The sequence below is a fragment of the Numida meleagris genome, chromosome 3 (assembly GCF_002078875.1).
Source record: "Numida meleagris isolate 19003 breed g44 Domestic line chromosome 3, NumMel1.0, whole genome shotgun sequence".
NCBI classification, from domain to species: domain Eukaryota; kingdom Metazoa; phylum Chordata; class Aves; order Galliformes; family Numididae; genus Numida; species Numida meleagris.
In genome coordinates, this window is record NC_034411.1 from 90,039,568 (window position 1) to 90,058,134 (window position 18,567).

Below are 18,567 nucleotides of genomic sequence, written 5' to 3' on the forward strand. Positions count from 1 at the left end.
AGCTCTTCCTTTTTTTAATTTACCATTTATTTTATGTTGACCATCCAATATGAAATCTGGAACTTGGAGGTAGGTAACAAATCTCCCTATTCATGGAAAAAAAGAACTCAAGTCTGATATCCTGCTGTGTGTATTAACACTTTTAACTGATCAAATCAGATCTTGAATGTTTTGTAAAAATAATTTGGTAATGTGGGGTTGCCTTGACTCAGGTGCAAGACCTTGCACTTGGATTTGTTGAACCTCCTGAGGTTCACCTGGGCCCACTGCTCAAGCCTGTCTAGGTCTCTCTGAATGGCATTGCATTCCTCTGGTGTGTTGACCACACCGAAAGCTCGGTGTCATATCCACGGAACAGAACACCCCTCCTATGAGGACAGGCTTAGAGAGCTGGAGCTGTCCAGCCTGGAAAAAAAAAAAGACTGCGAGGTGACTTGATAGTGACTTTTCAGTATCTAAAGAGGAGCTACAGGAAAGAAGGGGACAGACTCTTCAGCGGGGTCTATGGCGATAGAGCAAGGGGAAATGGCTTCAAGGTCAGGGAGGGTAGATTTAGGTTAGATAAAAGGAAAAAATCTTTTACAGCATGGGTGGTGAGGCACCGGAACAGGTTGCCCAGTGTTGTGGTTGATGCCCCATACCTGGAGACTTTCAAGATGAGGCTGGATAAGGCCGTGGGCAACCTGATTTAGCTGTGGTGTCCCTGTTCATTGCAGGGTAGTTTGACTGGATGGCCTTTAGAGGTTCCTTTCCAACTCTTAAGAATTCTATGATTCTATGATTTTTTTAAAAAAGCAGGTTCATTTCCACTTACTACCACTGTTAAAAAACAAAACAAAACATAGAGGTTGTGTTCTCAATTCAGTCCTACCACACATTTGTATGTTGGAAAAGATTTTTTAAGTCAAACTTTTCAAATAATTCAGGAAATCAGGAACTTGATTTGTGGATTTTAGTTGTGTTTGAGCATAAGCATCTGAAGCCTGTCAAAGTTTAAATGTTTGTTCATGATACTAAAGAGCTGTACAGTAGATGACTGTTGCAGTTATGTTATTTTCAAAGTCACTCAGCTTGCAAATCAGCAGGGGCTTCCAGCATTACATCTTAGAATTTATGTCCAATTTAAGCTAGTTATATTTTGTTTTACCTGCTTAAATTCTTTATTAAATCTGACTTTTCTTATATTGTAGTTGTTTACAATCTTACAAGATCAGAACTTAACTATTTATTGATATATAAAGACATGGACATGCACTGCAGTTGCTTTTCCTGTAATGTCTTATCAAATGAATTTAAGTTAGTTCTGAGCATAAGCTTCCCTATTAATTTCTTTCTAGTGAAAAGATTTTTGGGCAGAAGAGCCCAAATACAATTTTCAAATACTGTTTTCAAATACATCATCTTCCTAGGCTCATTGATTTCAATTTTCTAGTGTTGATCTTCCTTTATCAATTACCATAGGTTAAAAAGAAAAAAAAAATCTCAGCAAGTAGAAACAAATATTTCTGAAAGCAGCCAAATAGTTTTAGTGCTCCCTTTTCTACTCTAGCATCACAGCTAAAGAGGAAATTCAGAGTAGATTGTAGGACTGCCATAATAAAGACCTGTTCTGGTGGATTGAACTTAGAAATATTGAACTTTGTATTGAATCCTATTTACACATTTCTACGAGGAAAGAATGGTTGATGGCCAGCTCTCTCCTGCCCCATCCTCAAGTCCTCTATAGTTTTCCTTCTTCTCTTACCAGCACAAATGACACATGCAAATCAAAGGTTTTCTTTTGATTACACCAGCACCTGCTGTTAGAAGTAAACTGGACCTATGTGTTGATTTGTGCCCTATGTTTATAATCAAAGATTACCACTGGGAAACAATGTTCCTTGTTTGAAAGATCTAAAAAAAGGAGAAATAAAACAGACCATTTTCTTTTAAAGCTGAAATATTAATTATGTCTCAAATTTTGTGACATATAATCTTTGCATCAAATACACAGTTATCTAAGTCTATTTCATTTTAAAATTCCATAAAATTCCATTGTGGTATTTATTGTACACGGTGTGTTATAAAGCAACAAGAAACAATATAGAAAAAATGCATATTTTTTACTGAAATAAGAAAGTGGTTGGAAGAGATGGTTACCTTTTATTGAAAGACCAAATGCACTCTATAGTTCAGTAGCTATATTTAAAAAATTCACCATCAAATCTACTGTAATCTTTTTGACTTTTGCTGCTGTAAGAAGATGACATTGATATGATTCTTTGAACTCATTGTCTAAAATGAAAGAAAGGGGGAAAACCACAGTAATTTAAATTTTTAATTTGCTGTAGAATTGTTAATTTTAAGGATCTGTGCATGAAGAGTTCTGCAAATCCTGTAGAAAGATCTTTAGTTTGTGTAATTCTAGTTTACTTTCAAAAATAGTTTTGCTGTTACTACCTAGGTTTAGCAGAGTTATTTTAAGGAAGTTACATTTATTTGTTTTGGAGTTTTCTCAAGCAAGTGTCCAGTATCTCGATCAAGTCAGTGGAGATTATGAGGTGATAATTCACTTACTTGAAGAATTTAAAGCACAGTGACTGTATATGAAATTATGTGTGATTGATCCTATCTTCAGAAAGATTGAGTGGTCACTAACTTGTTATTACTTAATAGGAGTCCAGGTTTGATGGACTGTGCCCAACTTTTTCTGAGAATGTACATATAATGAACATTCTTGAATCACTTAATCATTTAATAAAATCTTCTGTTTGTCTTTGCCGAGCACGTTAGTAGGAAACAATTGCATTACAACTAATTAAATCTTAGTAGTATTCTGTACCGAAAAAAGATGTCGTTCTATCATGAGACGGTAGAAATTCATTGTGTGGACTTAGCCTGGTTGTAAGGAGGTTCAATCACTCTTGTATAGCTGAAAAAAAGACTTCTAAATTTACTGATGTTCCTTGCTACCACCATCTTTTCCTTTACAGTCTAACATAAAAACGTTAACTTTCTCCCTTTGTTTTATGGGCAGGCTGTGTGGGGACACTATCACCAAGGAAGCATGCTTGTGTTTCTTTGTGATATACAGTTGAGAAGTTCTGTAATCTGTCTGTTTGTCAGATCACTGAGCGGAGTATTAGGGCCGTCTATTCTGCAGGAGATAAAGGTATGAATGAGCTTCTCTGTATTCCACAGGTAGAGAGATGTTTTAAATCCCAAAGTATTTTTTCAGGTGATAATGGATATTAATAATAAACATGCCAGTGTTCAGAGAGCATACTGGAGTAAAAAAATGCTCTGGCATGTAAAACGACACCTGGACATTAAAACTGCGATGTGATAAAGTAGATGCTTCCCTTTTAGAGGAGGGAATAGGAAGGGCCCAGCAGCAAGGTAATCAGTGATGCATGTGTCCTCCAGAAAGCTCAGCACTGAGGTAGCTGGTTAGAATTTACACAAAACATAAGAATGAGAAATAGAAATAATAGAAATGGTATGTTCAACGTGTATTTCTATTTTGTCTTATGTTTCCTGGGGGAATGTCTTCAGACTTTAAACTTTAGTTTAGGTGTTAGAGGAATTTTTTTTACTCAGAGGGTGGTGAGGCACTACAACAGGTTGCCTAGGGGGGCTATGAATACCTCATCCCTGGAGGCATTCAACGCCAGGTTAGTTGGGCCCTGGGCAGCCTGATCTCGTGGGTGGCAACCCTGCATATGGCAGGGGAGCTGGAACTCCCCTTGAAACTTGATCTTTAGGGTCCCCTTCAACTCAGGCCAGTTTATGATTCTGTGAACCATAAAATGAATATTCTTCTCAGAAAATTAACATTTTAAAAAGGAAGAAGCGAAAAAAAAAGTGTTGTTCTTAAAAGCCAGGTTTTCAACTGTTTACATTTTTGAAAAGAAGGTGGTAACCAATTATATAAGAATTCATGCTGGAAATCATGTGAATTAAGAACATACTGAAAAGAATCTATTCATTAAGATCACTTGTTTTTTCATGAATGGTAACTACTTCAATAGCTATTGTTAATTCTTCTTGTTCATTACTTTGAAAATAAATCTCCTACTGTATCTTACATAGGAAATAATGATGTCAAACTAATGCCAAGTTTTTGCTTTATTTAGAGAAATAAAATTATTTCAGAATTTCTACCACCATTAACGTCTGTGTTTAGACAGCTGCAGTGCCTAAGCCCTTCTAACATCCAAGTCCCTTATTCAGTGACTAAGTGATTTAGCTTTTAAATGAGCTTTGTTGCAAGTTATGGGCTGATGGTGGTTGTGGATCCCCTGTGAAATGGGGCCATTTAGTAAAAGCCTCAAAAGCCTCAGCGTGAGCAGATTGCTCAGGCTAAACCCATGTACAAACTGTGCTGTTTGTATATACTGCTCCCTCATGGCAACTCTATCTCAATTGCCAAATGGAAGTGCCAGGTAGTATTTTCAGAATGGGCTTTTCCCTCATGAAAAAAGAAAAAAAAAATCCCAATAAAAATGTTCACCAGCATTTAAAGCTGTATTCAAATGATTCAGATACTTAAAAGCAACCATGCATTTTAACATTTTTGCAAAAACAGAGTGCATCAGAAAAAATGACACTGGTGAGCTGAATGTGGGGTAGGCACAACATAGGTGTGTAGACAAGGTATATATTTTTTTTCATTTTCAAAGAAAGAGAATCAATATTATCTCGTATTATTAAAAATATGCAAAAATAGGTACAGTACATTCTACAGATCGTAAAATACCTCATTTTAATAAGGGTGCATTTATGCTGTGTTATAAATATGATGAAATTGATTAAATAGTGTACTCTGTGGTAAGAGGTAGTTAAGAAAAAAAATGCTAGAATCATATTGATGTTGTAATCAATTATTAAATTAACATTTCTGGAATTCCAAGATAATAGAGGATGTACAATGCCATATTTTTAAATTAAGAAGCAAATATTCTGCAAATAATGAAAAAGGAGATCTTTGACATCTGAGTTATATCAAACAAGTAATATCTGTGATACAGATATATTTTTTTTAAGAGAGGTTAGTCAAATCTGAGAGATATTATTAAAAATAATTTAAATTTAAACAGAACTATAGCATAATATGCCAGGAGAGAATACTAGCAATAAAGATAGAATCGGAAACTTAAAATATATCGGACAATTATACCAGGCACTTCCAAGAAAATCTTTCAAAGCTAAAGATAGAATTTTACCTTATATATTATATTACAAGGTCAGAAAAGTGGAGTGCTTTGTCCTACATTCCAGAAGGGCTCTCCTTACTCATTTGCGATAGGGAACAATTTAAATTGACTTACAAGTTGGACTTGTTTCTCATTTACACCCATTAAAGAAAGCAGAAGTGTAGTGAAACGTTAGCCTTTTCTGTTACATGGTACAACGTATTTCTAATCAGAAAGTTTAAAATAATTCATCAGTTGGATTAAACTTACCTCATAATAACAAGATTTTACTGTGTGCAAAGGCAAATGAGTGGGAGATTAGGGTTTGAAGTACATACATTTTTTGTGGAGGGTGTTGGGCACCTGTATGTTCTACGTGTTGGATGAGAAGAGGTGAGAAGAGTGGCAGCCAAGAGAAGAGGAAGGAAGCTATACTCCAAAGAAAAAAGAAACAAAACCAAACCAGTTCTTTCTTGATGTGATAAGAGGGGAAATGTCTTGTTTATTCAGATTGTGCTTTGATATCTTAAAAAATTAATAGGTTTGCGTCACTGATACCTGATTCGGGATTTGCTTTCCCCTCATGATTAAGTGATTGTCAATGGTCTGAATTGCTTGCTAACACCTTAAGTTAGAAGAGGCAATAAGTCACTGTTCCTTGCTCACTGGAACATTATTATCTAAACTGCAATTCCAGTGGTCCATGGATTTAGCACACCATCCTTTCTGCGGCCTACCCTGTCTTTTAGTATCGAGACTGGGATCCCGTGCCCCTTTCTCCTACCTCAGAGAAAGTCAGTACAGCATTCACATAACTGCTGCTTCCATTTTTGTGTGTTCTTTCATCTAAATACAGCCAACATCAAACTCTGCTTATCGAGTGAGTTTTGAAAAAATATATATATATATATTTTCCCCATGGAAGAAACTGGGCAAATACTCCTCTGTTACCATTTCCGGCCAGAGAGAAAAGATAAAAACTTGCAGATCACGAGACCTCATCCCTTTTTTCCACCCATCTCTCGTCCTGGCAGCACGTCGCTCTCCAGCCGTCTTATTGTCAGTAGTAGAGTAAGGCCTACCTTGATTTTGGGACATTCTCTCTCTCTGTATTGGATTTATCAGCTTAAATTGTAATTATATTTTATTATAGTGTGTTGTTTTGCATTCCGATATCTTATTTAGTAAATTAAGTTTGTTTCTCCTCAGATTGTTGCTGCTGTTCTTTGCTCTCAGGGCCATCTCCTTACTTTTTTTCCCTTTTCCCTTTTCCCTTTTCCTGGGTTGTGGGTCTGTGGGTGCCTTGTCCCATTTGTCATGGAATCGGGCTGAACGCCCATAAACCGTTGACAATGGTTATTTGTACAACCTATACAACAGACAAGCATAAAGCAAGTTTTATTGTTACTATTGTACTTCTTGAGAAGTGAGTATAGATAGAAAATAACCTCTAATCTTTTTGTCTCATAGTGGTGTCTCATAAGTGGTTTAAAAGGCAGTTGACCAAAATAGCCCATACATGGCTTCACTGAAACCTCAGTATCAAAACTAAACCAAGAACAGTTACTAGTCACTAATCCCTACCATCTTAGCAAACTTCCCTACAACAGAAGCATCTAATGTAATTCATAGGCAGATTAAATTTAGTAGTATATTATTTGGGAAGAAAAATATTTCGGGCTTTGATTGTATAAAAATACAATTAGATCGTAACTTCTATAACAGTGATCTAGTTGGAGATACTAGTGAAGATACCAGTATAATTTGTACTTGTTCTTGTTTTTATCATTCACAGGATCATGATATACAGAGATACATACTTAATTGTAGATGTTAGACAGAAAATGGTTTTAACTTTGCAATTTGATCAATTAACAGTAATAAGATTTGTCTAGAGAATGCTGTTTTTTTTTTTTGAGTGCTGTGTTCAAACAAAAAATTAAAAATTCAACACTAGATATATGAATTGTGTACAATGACTTCATTAAGAATTAATCTGTCTTGTTCTTAAAAAAATTCCATCCTGCATCCTGAATTTGATATGCTAAAAATCTTAGTAGATATTACTAGTCTCTCATTATCATAGGTTACTTACTTCCATGAAGTTGTTTTAGTAGACTGCTCATTTTGTTGACTGTCTGAAGGTCAAGAAATGGTAATTCCAAATACAACAGTGCAAAGATAACTTCTGTCTGCTAACTTACAGCTTCCAATTATGTGTATTTTAATTTTTTTTAAAGAAGATATTATAGAATTAGTGGTGTTATCTACCTGAAGAAAAAGCAACAGAAAACACACAAGTGCAACATACATTAAGTACTTTTATAATAAGTACTGCTTGTATAGCTTATCTGTTTTTAAAAAGTTATTTCAGGAAACGGGAATTCAGAGGCAGAAATGTGAAAGTTTCATGGCCTTGCTAGTTCTTAGTTAATGCAGATGTTTAATGGCTTGTATTAAGTCAGTGTGTTTGTGTTTAGTGAATTTGAAGAACGATCAGTTAGTTTATACAGCTAATGAAAGTATGACTTAAATATATGTAGAGAATCCTTGAGCAGTGTTCTTTGGCTGTAGTGTTTTTTTCTGATCCAAATATACGCTAGCACTGAAAAGAAAATAAAAATTCCGTCATTTAATTAGTCACATTTTGTGGAGAAAACAGCTCAGAAATAATAGTCAAAATCCAGTGAAAACATCCTGTAGGCTTGCATTCCTCGTACTAAGTATGGAAAATGCTTCTGAATTAGAGGAAATACCTGAAGATTCCAACGATAATTTTACACAAACTGCTAGAGCAGTCTGCAGTAAAACTGACTCTTAATGAAATTAAAAACGAGAGTCATAAATTGTGATGTTTGGGATGAATTATTACATATTACATATTAATAGATACTTTGATATTTTTTAGAGAACAGTGTAAAAAAAATAGTTATTAAAAAGGCTGTCACCTGGGAACAGCCTTTGTTATGAGTATTACTTTAGTAGGCCATGTTTGAAAACTCTGACAACCTTTGATGCTGTTTCAATATACACTTAAAAAATGCTAATATTTTGAGTTTCCTGTGAGGCTGTGGTATCTTTTTGTAACTTTAGATAGTCACATCAATAAACAGAGGGCTGAAGAGAAGCAGCTGCAATTTCATCAAAACCAGGAGCTATTCATTATTGTATTCCCTACTAGAAGGTAGCACTAAAGAGAAATGTGGAATTGGTTCTAATCCCTCGACATACAGAAATTAAGAGCTATTTTATTGCTAACAATCCCACCATCACTGTGAGAATTTGCTTAATGCAACAACTTAAAGGAGAGATAATCTTGAGATATAAATCAATTACTTACGTATTTTATATTAAACATAAGCGCAAGTTTTTGCAGACACTGTTTAAGTGAAAACAATCTATGCTAAGAGGAATCTAAAAGAAATCTACTAAGAGCTGAGAAAAATCAGTATCTTACCTACTCAGTTATAACAGAGCTCAAATTTTTGAACAGAATTTAGCCTTTGTTACAGAACTGAGTGAAAGAGGAACGACAGAGTATAATTATTGAGGCAATGGTGCCGTTGTTAGTTCAGAAGTGTAAATCACAAGGTTTGGAAACCTTTCAGTGTTGCCAATTGCAGCCATGTCCTAAGCTCTGTTTCCAGTATTCTTGGACTTCAGAGATGTTAGGGTATTCAAATGCATTGAAATAATTAAAATGTGCAAGTTACTTGTAGAATTATTTACTGTACATATTTGAGAATTATGAAGCATTGCTCTTATCATGGCTGGTTGCAGAAGTTTACCTGCTTTGAAGGTTAGTAATAAAAAGGACAGTTTTGTTCTTTTGAACTCTTTGGATCAACTGAATCTCATTCCCAAAGGATATCCTCTCTCATTTGTCATTGAGACAAACTGTGTGCCTGTTAAAACTGAGTTAAGCATAAAGCTGATAACTTTGTCTTCATGATTTAATAAATACAGGGAAAAAAAGGGAAATTCAGGTCATCATAACCTCTTTAAGACACCTTTTAAATTTTTGTCACATGGTGGCAATTAAACTACTGTAAGGTGTTACAAGAACCATCTTAATTTTATTTTATTTGGAAGAAAGAAAATCAAATGGACCAGAATTTGTGGTTTGATTTCAAGAGTGATGTGACCTGTAAGACAAAAAAGATCAAAAGAAGTATCATAGCAACTTGAAAAATGGATGTACTGATACAATAAAAAAATATCTAAAGAATATATAGTCATGTGATATTTTGAGTTAAAAAATAGGGAAAAAGTGATAATAGAAAAAGTTATTTTTATACTACAAAATCAGAAAAACATGCAGAGTGCCTCCCAAAAAATAAGGTGAATATAATATTGTTACCACATCATTGAGTAGTCTATTATCATTTTAATATAGTAAATGCAAAATATTAATAAAATTTTATTGTTAGTTTATAATAGGAATATTGTAAATTCAAGAAAATAATTTGAAAATGTCACTTTCTTGTTATTTGCTTCACACAAAATACAGTGCAAATGATAGTATTTATCTGCACAGAGATGCAGTAAACCTGAAAAGTCATCAGCTGCAAGCATTTTAATTCTTCAAAAGTAGACAGAAATTGAAATTGGTACTTACGGAGAGCAGAGAATAAGACTTCTCAAACAAGTTTTGTTTATTTTTTAATTTCTGATATTCATTATCTTTCCTGAGCAGGTTATGAGCAGTAACAGTACGATCGTATTAAAATAATCACAACCTCTTAACTTGTAAATGAAAACTTGTAAAGACAAGTTGTATTACACCATTATTCCCTGCTGTCTCTCCAAAAGGTGTGCATAATGCCACGTCCATAAAATGCTCTGGCTTTTGGAACACAGGATATGGCTCTTTGCTGCTGCTCCCAGTTGGTATTTGGCAAGTGGCGTATTTGTTTGTAAAAGTCTTTAAAAATTATTTGGTACCACTTTATTACTGACTAGAGGGGCGTATCTGCCCTCTTGTTTTGAGACAGCAGTGCAGACTAGACAAAATTTTTGTTATTCCATCACTGTAAATTTAAAAACATCCTATGCACTACACACTGACAAACCATGAAATCTGTTTGGAATTAAAGTAGAGGTCCAGTCTTCATTCTTTGCGGATAGTTTATTTCTTGTTATTTGTATGGGTCTGGGATTTCTCATATAAGTTGCAGAATTTGGCTCTCAAACAGACGAAAGGTTTAGATGTTATGTAAATCAGGAGTATTTGCATTCAGCCTGGTGGAATTGCTACTCATTTGTAACTGGGAGAGAAAAGAGAGAGCCTATTTAGAGTATGTTTTATAATTCCTAATCTTCTTGTATCATCTCATTTGCATCTTATCTCCATGTACAAATCAGATGTTTGAGTTCATCACCCCTCCTTTCATATATGATATTTCCTGTAGTTTCAAAGTAAAAACAGTCATTGAAAAAGATTGTATAGCATATTAATGTTGTGTATTTTTAACAACTTTGTTATTCAATAACACTGGAAAAAATGTTTAAAATTATTGCAATTTCCCTCGATGTGTTTTCTTTTCCATAAGGCTCAAACCTATCATGCCTATGTTAAAATTAGCCTCAGGCCTAGGAAATTTGGCAGGGAAATTGTACAAACAGAATTTCACAACCACCTGCACTTTCCTGTTGTGAATTTTATTCCGATTGCTAAAAATATGCTTGCTATTAGCAGTGATTTAAGAGCTATCAGTGTATAATCAATGCAGCTTGCAACCCTGAGAGAAAAGAAGGCAGATAAAGAAAAGAACAGTGATTATGACCTCAGTGTTGAGAGTGACTCTTCTCCTCCATGCAAAGCACATCCTGCAAATAGTGAGCAATACTGGGTCTTTGGTAAAAGCTTGGAGTATTCTTTAGCCCTGATCTATTTGAAGAAATATGAAAGAAAATCTGGGTAACATGAGAGTAGCACAGACAACATGTAACAACATTTATTGAAAACCTAGTTATTGCAATGAGAGGTATGGAAATCGGATAACAGAATAGTTTTCTTCTAAAAATAAGTTATCTGATGATAACTTATATCTGAAATTACTAATTCAACTTGTATATCATAAATCTGACTTCGCAAACTATTTCTCAGTTTATAAACAGCTATTAAAATGTGTTTGGGAAGAAATTCAGTTAGGTTTAGTAATAATGGCAAGTGATGAGCTTTCAGTGATGGAATATTTTGCCAGGTGGACTCAGCCCTATTTTGTTCTTAGCTTTGCTATTTTTGCCTGAGCCACAGCCCAACAAGGAACTTCCGAGTACTGTTGTAATAAATCGGAATGCTCCCATTTTGATTTTGTTTGTTTTCCTGAGAAGGAGTTGCAAGATAAGCATCTCTGCAAGTGGCTTCAGCCCACCTTTCTGATGCAAATCAGGTTCCCTTTTTGAGAAAAAGTTTCACTTGGAAATTTGGCTATGCCCTGTGTTAAATTAACAAATTTAGGCTGGAAACTGTCTCAGAAATAGGCCAGAGGATTTTAACATGTGAATGAGGGCTGGACTAGAAGCATAACCTTGCTACTGTGCTTAATGCTACAGGGAAGATGCACCTTAGCTGAAGCTGGTGAAACATCTGTGTGCATTTAATAGGTTGTTTGGATGCCACATCCTCCTGCTGTTAGGACTCCAGTTGCTGAATTTTAACATGATTTTGCCTTACTGAGGAGCAGTCACCTGCTGTAAAAATGCATGGAGAATGATGAGCAGCTGACAAATGCAGGTGCTGGGCTATAGGGTGTTTGAACATTTGTGGTATTGCTTTCCCTTTGTCATCAGGATTACATTGTGTAAGCTAGACTGAAAATACCAGTAGCTCTAAGACTGCCTCTTTTTAATCAGTTCTAAAAATATTTTCTAAGCTAGATTATTTCCTGCCTCAAAAACAAAACCCAGAACAACAACAAAAAATACACCATTTGCACATATAAGAGAAAAAAAAAAAAAAGATAAAACACAGCTTTTAGACTGTGAACTGAAAAGTTGGCATAAGGAGTTTGTACAATTCCTTAGCTAATTTATGGAATTTGTTTTAGAATACAGTGCCATTTAATTCAGTTCAGTTGCGCACAAAATTATGAATTAACAGAAAACCAAGTAAATGATCCCCAACACCTATTTTTTTGTGGCCTTTCTCCTTACCTTTCTTTACTCGAGAAATAATGCATGCTCTTTGTCTCTTGCCTAATCACGTAATAGGCATGGAGCTCAGTAAGTCACAGAAGTTAGTATAATTAGCTGTCTATACATAGCAATTAAGGAAAAAAATTCATCTGTGAAGAATCTGATCTGTGGGTATGTGCTTCCTTCAAAAGGCAGGTATGTATGAGTTTGGACAGAGTTCTCCCATACTGAATTGTTGAGAATACTGGCATTAGGTGATGTCTTCAACTCAAGTGATCAAGAAAGCAGTTACCAAACTGCTATGCTAATCAAAATGGATGGTGTGACAGGCAATTTCTTGTTTTATCAAATTGTGTTTGACTATGGTATATCAAGCCAAAGTTGCATAGTGTTAGCTGCAAATTCTTTAAATTATTATTTATTGAAAATATATACATAATTTATTTTTCCTTACCTTGTGTCACTTCTCATATAATCTAATTAAGTATAACTAGTTAAATTAGTTCTGTTGTCTAACTACAGTAAAAAAAGAAAGAGATTTGTTTGATCATTAAGGTTTTGTTGACTTTGGGATTTAAATACTTAGAAAACCCCAGAAAGTGAAGAAATAGTATAATAGGTTGGTAATGCAATATTCTTGCAAACATTGATTTTCTGTGATAGGACCCTTAAAAATCTTTAGTGAGACAGGGAACTGTGCCTATCGGTGGTTTATCTTGTGAACAATGCCTGCAGACTTAGAGATTGAATGAGCTAGATTCTCCATTGAAACTCTAGAAAATTCTTGTTCTAACACCAGCAGTCTTGGTAGGGATAGTAGAAAGCATTTTGGAAGAACAGAGGGGAATGTGCTAGAAAAGTCATAGCAAAAATGGAAGATTTTTATAAACAAAAGATTTGTCAACTCAAAAATGCAATTGATCAGAAGAGTTTTGCCCAACAGCTCAGGCGGGCTACAGAGATGTAACATCAGATTTCCTTGCCTCACCACTAGATTGAGTTATTCTGAGTTTTCCTCTCTACAGAATGAAAAAAAAAAAAAAAAAAAAAATTGGCTTCATATTGATGCAGACTGTGGAAATATTTGAAATCTCTAAATACGGTATTGCTAGAAGATGAGTTTCCCACACACTTCCGATGTCTACAGAGAATAGAATGTATCTGAATAGTGTGATACAGTAAATGGACTGCTCTGTACTTAAACAGGAGCATGTTCTCAGACTATATTCAGTTTTGCTAGCTATGTTAATTTGAGTTAGTAGCTTATCTCTTGCAGAAGATAATGTGCAACTTGGTATTGCAGTGAACATTGATCCTAGCCATATTTCAGAAGTCACATTTTAAATATTTAATAGATGCATGGCAGATATTAAAAATAATATGTATTTATTTACTTTCTTCTAAGTAAGCTGTAAGTGCTTTATGAGAATGAGAAACAGCACTCATTTCTTTAATTATGACACAGAGAGAAAAAAAACAGCTATTAGCACTGATAGTAAGGGTGAGATGCAATGTTGCATTATGATTTAAAAGCAGAAGACAATACAGAAAAACTAAAACTCAAAGAAAGACAAGTATACTGTGTAAAATCAGCTTGCATGGAAGAAGTACTATCATTTGAATTATGTTTTGGTAAATGTTTATGAATAGACTTCTTTCAGGAAACATTCTTCAATTTTGTGAAATGGAGTATAACAACATGTTAAGAGTAAGCCACAAATCAGAACATCAGTTATGCACTATCACTAGTTACTACTACTATTGTCTGTTTACTATGTATTTTTTTTATTTTACTATTCAACATACTTTTAATAATGTATGCAGTAGCCTTGTTTTTCAAGTATTTAGGACCATGATGTCTTCAGTACAAACTTTCCATCACAGTGGAATACAGGGCTCTTCATAACTGGCTAGGGAACAGGAGTGCATCTAATACTATCTGTCAGAAATTCCACATATTGTTCACTAGACAAACTAATCCATCCATTTAATAATGTTTCCATTGTCTGCATGCACATTTATCATTACAAGTTAAAGCCTTTTCTAGTGCCTTTGAAATAATTTACTTTCTTTTTGGAGAAGTATGTTTGTGTCCATAGTCCTACAGTTTCTTCCAAGTTCAAATGGGAATTTAATCCCCTTAGAATTCAGCATGACAGCAGAGATGTGATATCTCCTTCTCTGTGTTGCCAACAACTTAAATTGTTCCTGAGTACATCATTATTTCAATTTTCCCATCTTACTGTATGCAAGACCTTGAGAATCTCCTACAGATCAGTCATTCCCATCTTTGTGTCCTTTAGTCACCCATACATCCTTTCAAAAGCAATTTTTGAATGAATGCTTCCTATTTTATGTAATCTTTCTTCCTGAAGATATTTTATTGTCTGAATTAGGATATGCTTCTTAATTCTAAGTTGTCTTGTTTCTGCATTCATGCTGTTTTCTATATCTGTCCTCTTTCAACAGCTTAAACACCAACCATTTCTATTAATATTCTGCAGACACTATATTTTCCTGTTTTCATACCCTTCTGTATTTTTTATGACACATTCTTCATCACATATTGATCCAATCTTCTCATTCCTTTTCCACCACTTTAGTTCACATTCTCCTGACCCTCTGGGCTTTGCATGAAAGGGAACAAGAAGTCAGTAAGATTAGGAGCATGGATGTAAAAAGGAAATTAGAAGTTTGAGTGGGTGAGATATTCCAAATACTACAATATTGAACACTATCTCATGTTAATTCTACTTAAATCTGTGTAGACAAGGTTATTTCCACTGAAGGTGAGAATGCTCTAATAACCATAGAATCATAGACTGGCTTGGGTTGGAAGGGACCTCAAGAATCATCAAGTTCCAACCCCCTGCCGCAGGCAGGGTTGCCAACGGCTAGATAGAGTACTAGATCAGGTTTCCCAGGGCCTCATTCAACCTGGCCTTGAGCACCTCCAGGGAGAGGTTATCCACAGCCTCAATGGACAGCCTGTTCCAGAATCTCACCACCCTCTCAGTGAAAAACTTCCCCCTGACATCTAAATTTTTCCTAAATTTATCCTCCTTACCAGGATCCCTAAGTCCTTCTCAGCAGGGCTACTCTCAAGTTGTTCTTCTTCCAGTCTGTAAACATATCTGGGATTACAACAACCCAAGTGCAGAACCTTACACTTTGCTTTGTTGAACTTCATTAGGTTCACAAGGGCCCACCTTTTGAGTTTATCAAGGTCCCTCTGGATATCATCCCTTCCTTCTGCTGTATCAACTGCACCACTCAGCTTGGTGTCATCAGCAAATTTGCTGAGGGTGCACTTGATCCCATCATCTACGTCATTGATTAAGATATTAAAGAACACTTGTCCAAAGACAAGATCCCTGTGGGACAGTGCTTGTTACTGGCCCCCACCTGGACATAGAACCATTGCCTACAACCCTTCGGCTGCAACCTTTCAATAAATTCCTTATCCACTGAATAGTGCATCCTTCAAATCCACCTCTCTCCAATTTACAGATAAGGATGTGGAGTGGGATCATGTCAAAGGCCGTGCCAGAAGTCCAGGTAGATGACATCTGTTGCCTTCCCTTTGTTCACTGATCCTGTCACTCCATCATAGAAATCCACTAGATTGGTCAGGCATGACCTTCCCTTGGTGAAGCTGTGCTGGCCATCTCAAATGACCTGCTTGTCCTTTATATGCCTTAGTATGTATTTCATGATCTTTCCAGGCACAGAGGTGAGGCTCACCAGCCTGTAGTTCCCCAGGTCCTCCTTCCTCCCTTTCTTCTAAATGGGATGTTTCCCTTTTCCCAGTCACTGGGAACTTCACCTAACAGCCATGACTTTTCAATTATGATAGAGAGTGGCTCAGCAACCACATCAGCCAGCTCCTTTAGGGATCCTGGAATGCACGTTGTCTGGTCTCATAGACTTATACACATTCAGTCTCATGAGGCTGTCTTGGACTGCTCCACCCTTACAGTGGGGGGCAGTTTTCTCCCCCAGTTCCCACCAAGAGTTTCAGGGATATGAGGTTCGGGGATCTTAGAAATATGAGAATCCTGGCTGCCAGTGAAGATTGAGGCAAAGAATTCGTTGAGTACCTCGGCCTTCTCCATATTGGTTGTAGCCAGTTCTGCTTTCTCTTTTCACAGAGGAGGTACATTGTCTTTGACCTGTCTCTTCTGACCAGTGTACCTGTAAAACCCCTTCTTGTTGTTTTTAACATCCCTCGCTAAGTTCAGTTCCATCTGTGCCTTAGCTTTCCTAATCCCATCTCTGCAAGACCAGACAGCATTCCTGTATTCTTCCCAGGTGACATGTCCATGTTTCCACTGCCTGTTCATGCCCTTCTTTTCCCTCAGTTTTACCAGTAGGTCCTTGCCAAGCCATACTGATTTCCTACCTCCTCTGCCTGCTTTCTAATTCTGAGGGACGGAGAGCTCTTGTGCACTTAGAAAGTCATCCCTAAAGAGTAGTCAGCTTTGCTCTACTCCTTTGTCTCTAAGGACAGCTTCCCAGGAGATCTCATCCAGCAATTCCTTAAACAGGCTGAAGTTTGCTCTCCTGAATTTCCGGGGTCCTCACTCCACTCCTTTGCCAGGACCGCATTCCTTGAGATCACAAACTCAACCAGGGTACAGTCACTGTATCCCAGGCTGCCTCCAATCTTGATGTCTCTAATAATCTCCACATTGGTGTGCACCAGGTCCAACAACTCTTCCGCTCTGGTTGATCTGTCCAGTATCTGAACCATAAAGTTATCATCAATGGACTCCAGGAGTCTCTAGTATCACTTGCAGCTTGCTGTGTTGTTTCCCCCATGAGATGTCTGGGTGGTTGAAAACTCCCATGAGGATGAGAGCCTGCGAGTGTGACACTTCTTGTGATACTTGCAGCTGAAGCAAGAAGATCTCATCAACAGGCTCCCTTTGGTCAGGTGGCCTGTAGTAGCCTCTAACCACCAGCTGTCATTTATTTGTCCTGTCCCTAATCTTAACCCACAGGCTCTCCACCTGTTCTTGACTGTTTCTCAGACAGAGCTCCTCACAGTCTATCCACATTTTAACATAGAGGGCAACTCTCCCACCCCTCCTACCTTGCCTATCCCTTCTGAAAAGCTTATAGCCTTCAATAGTTACATTCTAGCTAGGCAAATCATCCCACCATCTTTCCATGATAGCAGTAAGATCATAGTATTCCAATTGCACCACGGTTTCCAACTCCTGCTTATTTCTCATGCTGCATGCATTGGTAGAAAGGCACTTCAGCAGGGCTTATGGATGCATTACCTGTCTAGAGGAGCCCTCCCACAAGCCTCTAGGGCAAATCTGAAGTTTCCCCCCACTACTTCCTGAAGTGACAGTGTTCCCTGTCTCTCTGTCATGCAACAGTGCATCCTGTCCCCCCGGAGCTCTAGTTTAAAGCCCTGGTGATGAGCCCAGCCAGCTTGCTGCCTAGTATATTCTTGCCCCTCCTGGTCAGTTGTGTCCTGTCCCATGTCAGCATTGCTAGTTTGTCAAAGGCATGTCCTAGATCATAGAACCCATAGCCTTCAGCGTGTCATCACTCATGCAGCCAATTATTCAATGGATCTGTTCTCCTCCTTCTGTCTAGATCACAGTCTCCAACCAGGAGGACTGAGGAGAATGCTACCTGTGCTCTAAATGTCTTCAACATCTTCCCAAAGGGCATAAAATCTTTTTTGATATTTTCAATTTCCTGGCCACAGCCTCATGTGACCCAGCTTGAAAGGCCAGGAGGGAATAGTAGTCATTTAGCATTATCATACCCAATATTTTCTTCTTGATGTCCCAAATGAGGGTCCACAGCAGGCAACAAACCTCTCCAGAGACATTATCCAGGTGGCAGATGGGTGCCTCAGTGCCTTTCCGCAAAGAGTCTCCAATAATAATGATGGCTATACAAATAATAATAATAAAAAGAATATATTGTAAAAGAATATATTGTTAAGAAAACATAAACTGAAAAAAGGAGTTGAAAATACTTTTAATAAAAGCATACGAGTTTGATATCTTAAGTGATGAAGTATTGCAGAGAAAAAGTTCATTAGAATTGTATGAGGACTGTATGGTATTTGTATTTTAGATATTAAGAAATTGTTTAAAATTTTTTCATGGGAGGACAATTAAATGTGTTTAGAGCCAATTTACCAAAAGTAACATCCAAGTGAGACAGGATTTCTAGAGAAACCAACCTGCATAGAACCTCAATGCCTGCTTAACACTGGCACATA

The 18,567-nt window shown here is 36.6% G+C and overlaps 1 protein-coding gene across 3 annotated transcripts in view; it reads left to right on the plus strand.

The window, feature by feature from the left end:
• CSMD1 (CUB and Sushi multiple domains 1) overlaps positions 1–18,567 on the plus strand; it is a 1,076,183-nt gene that overhangs the window by 406,252 nt on the left and 651,364 nt on the right. The gene's annotated exons all lie outside the window — the stretch shown is intronic.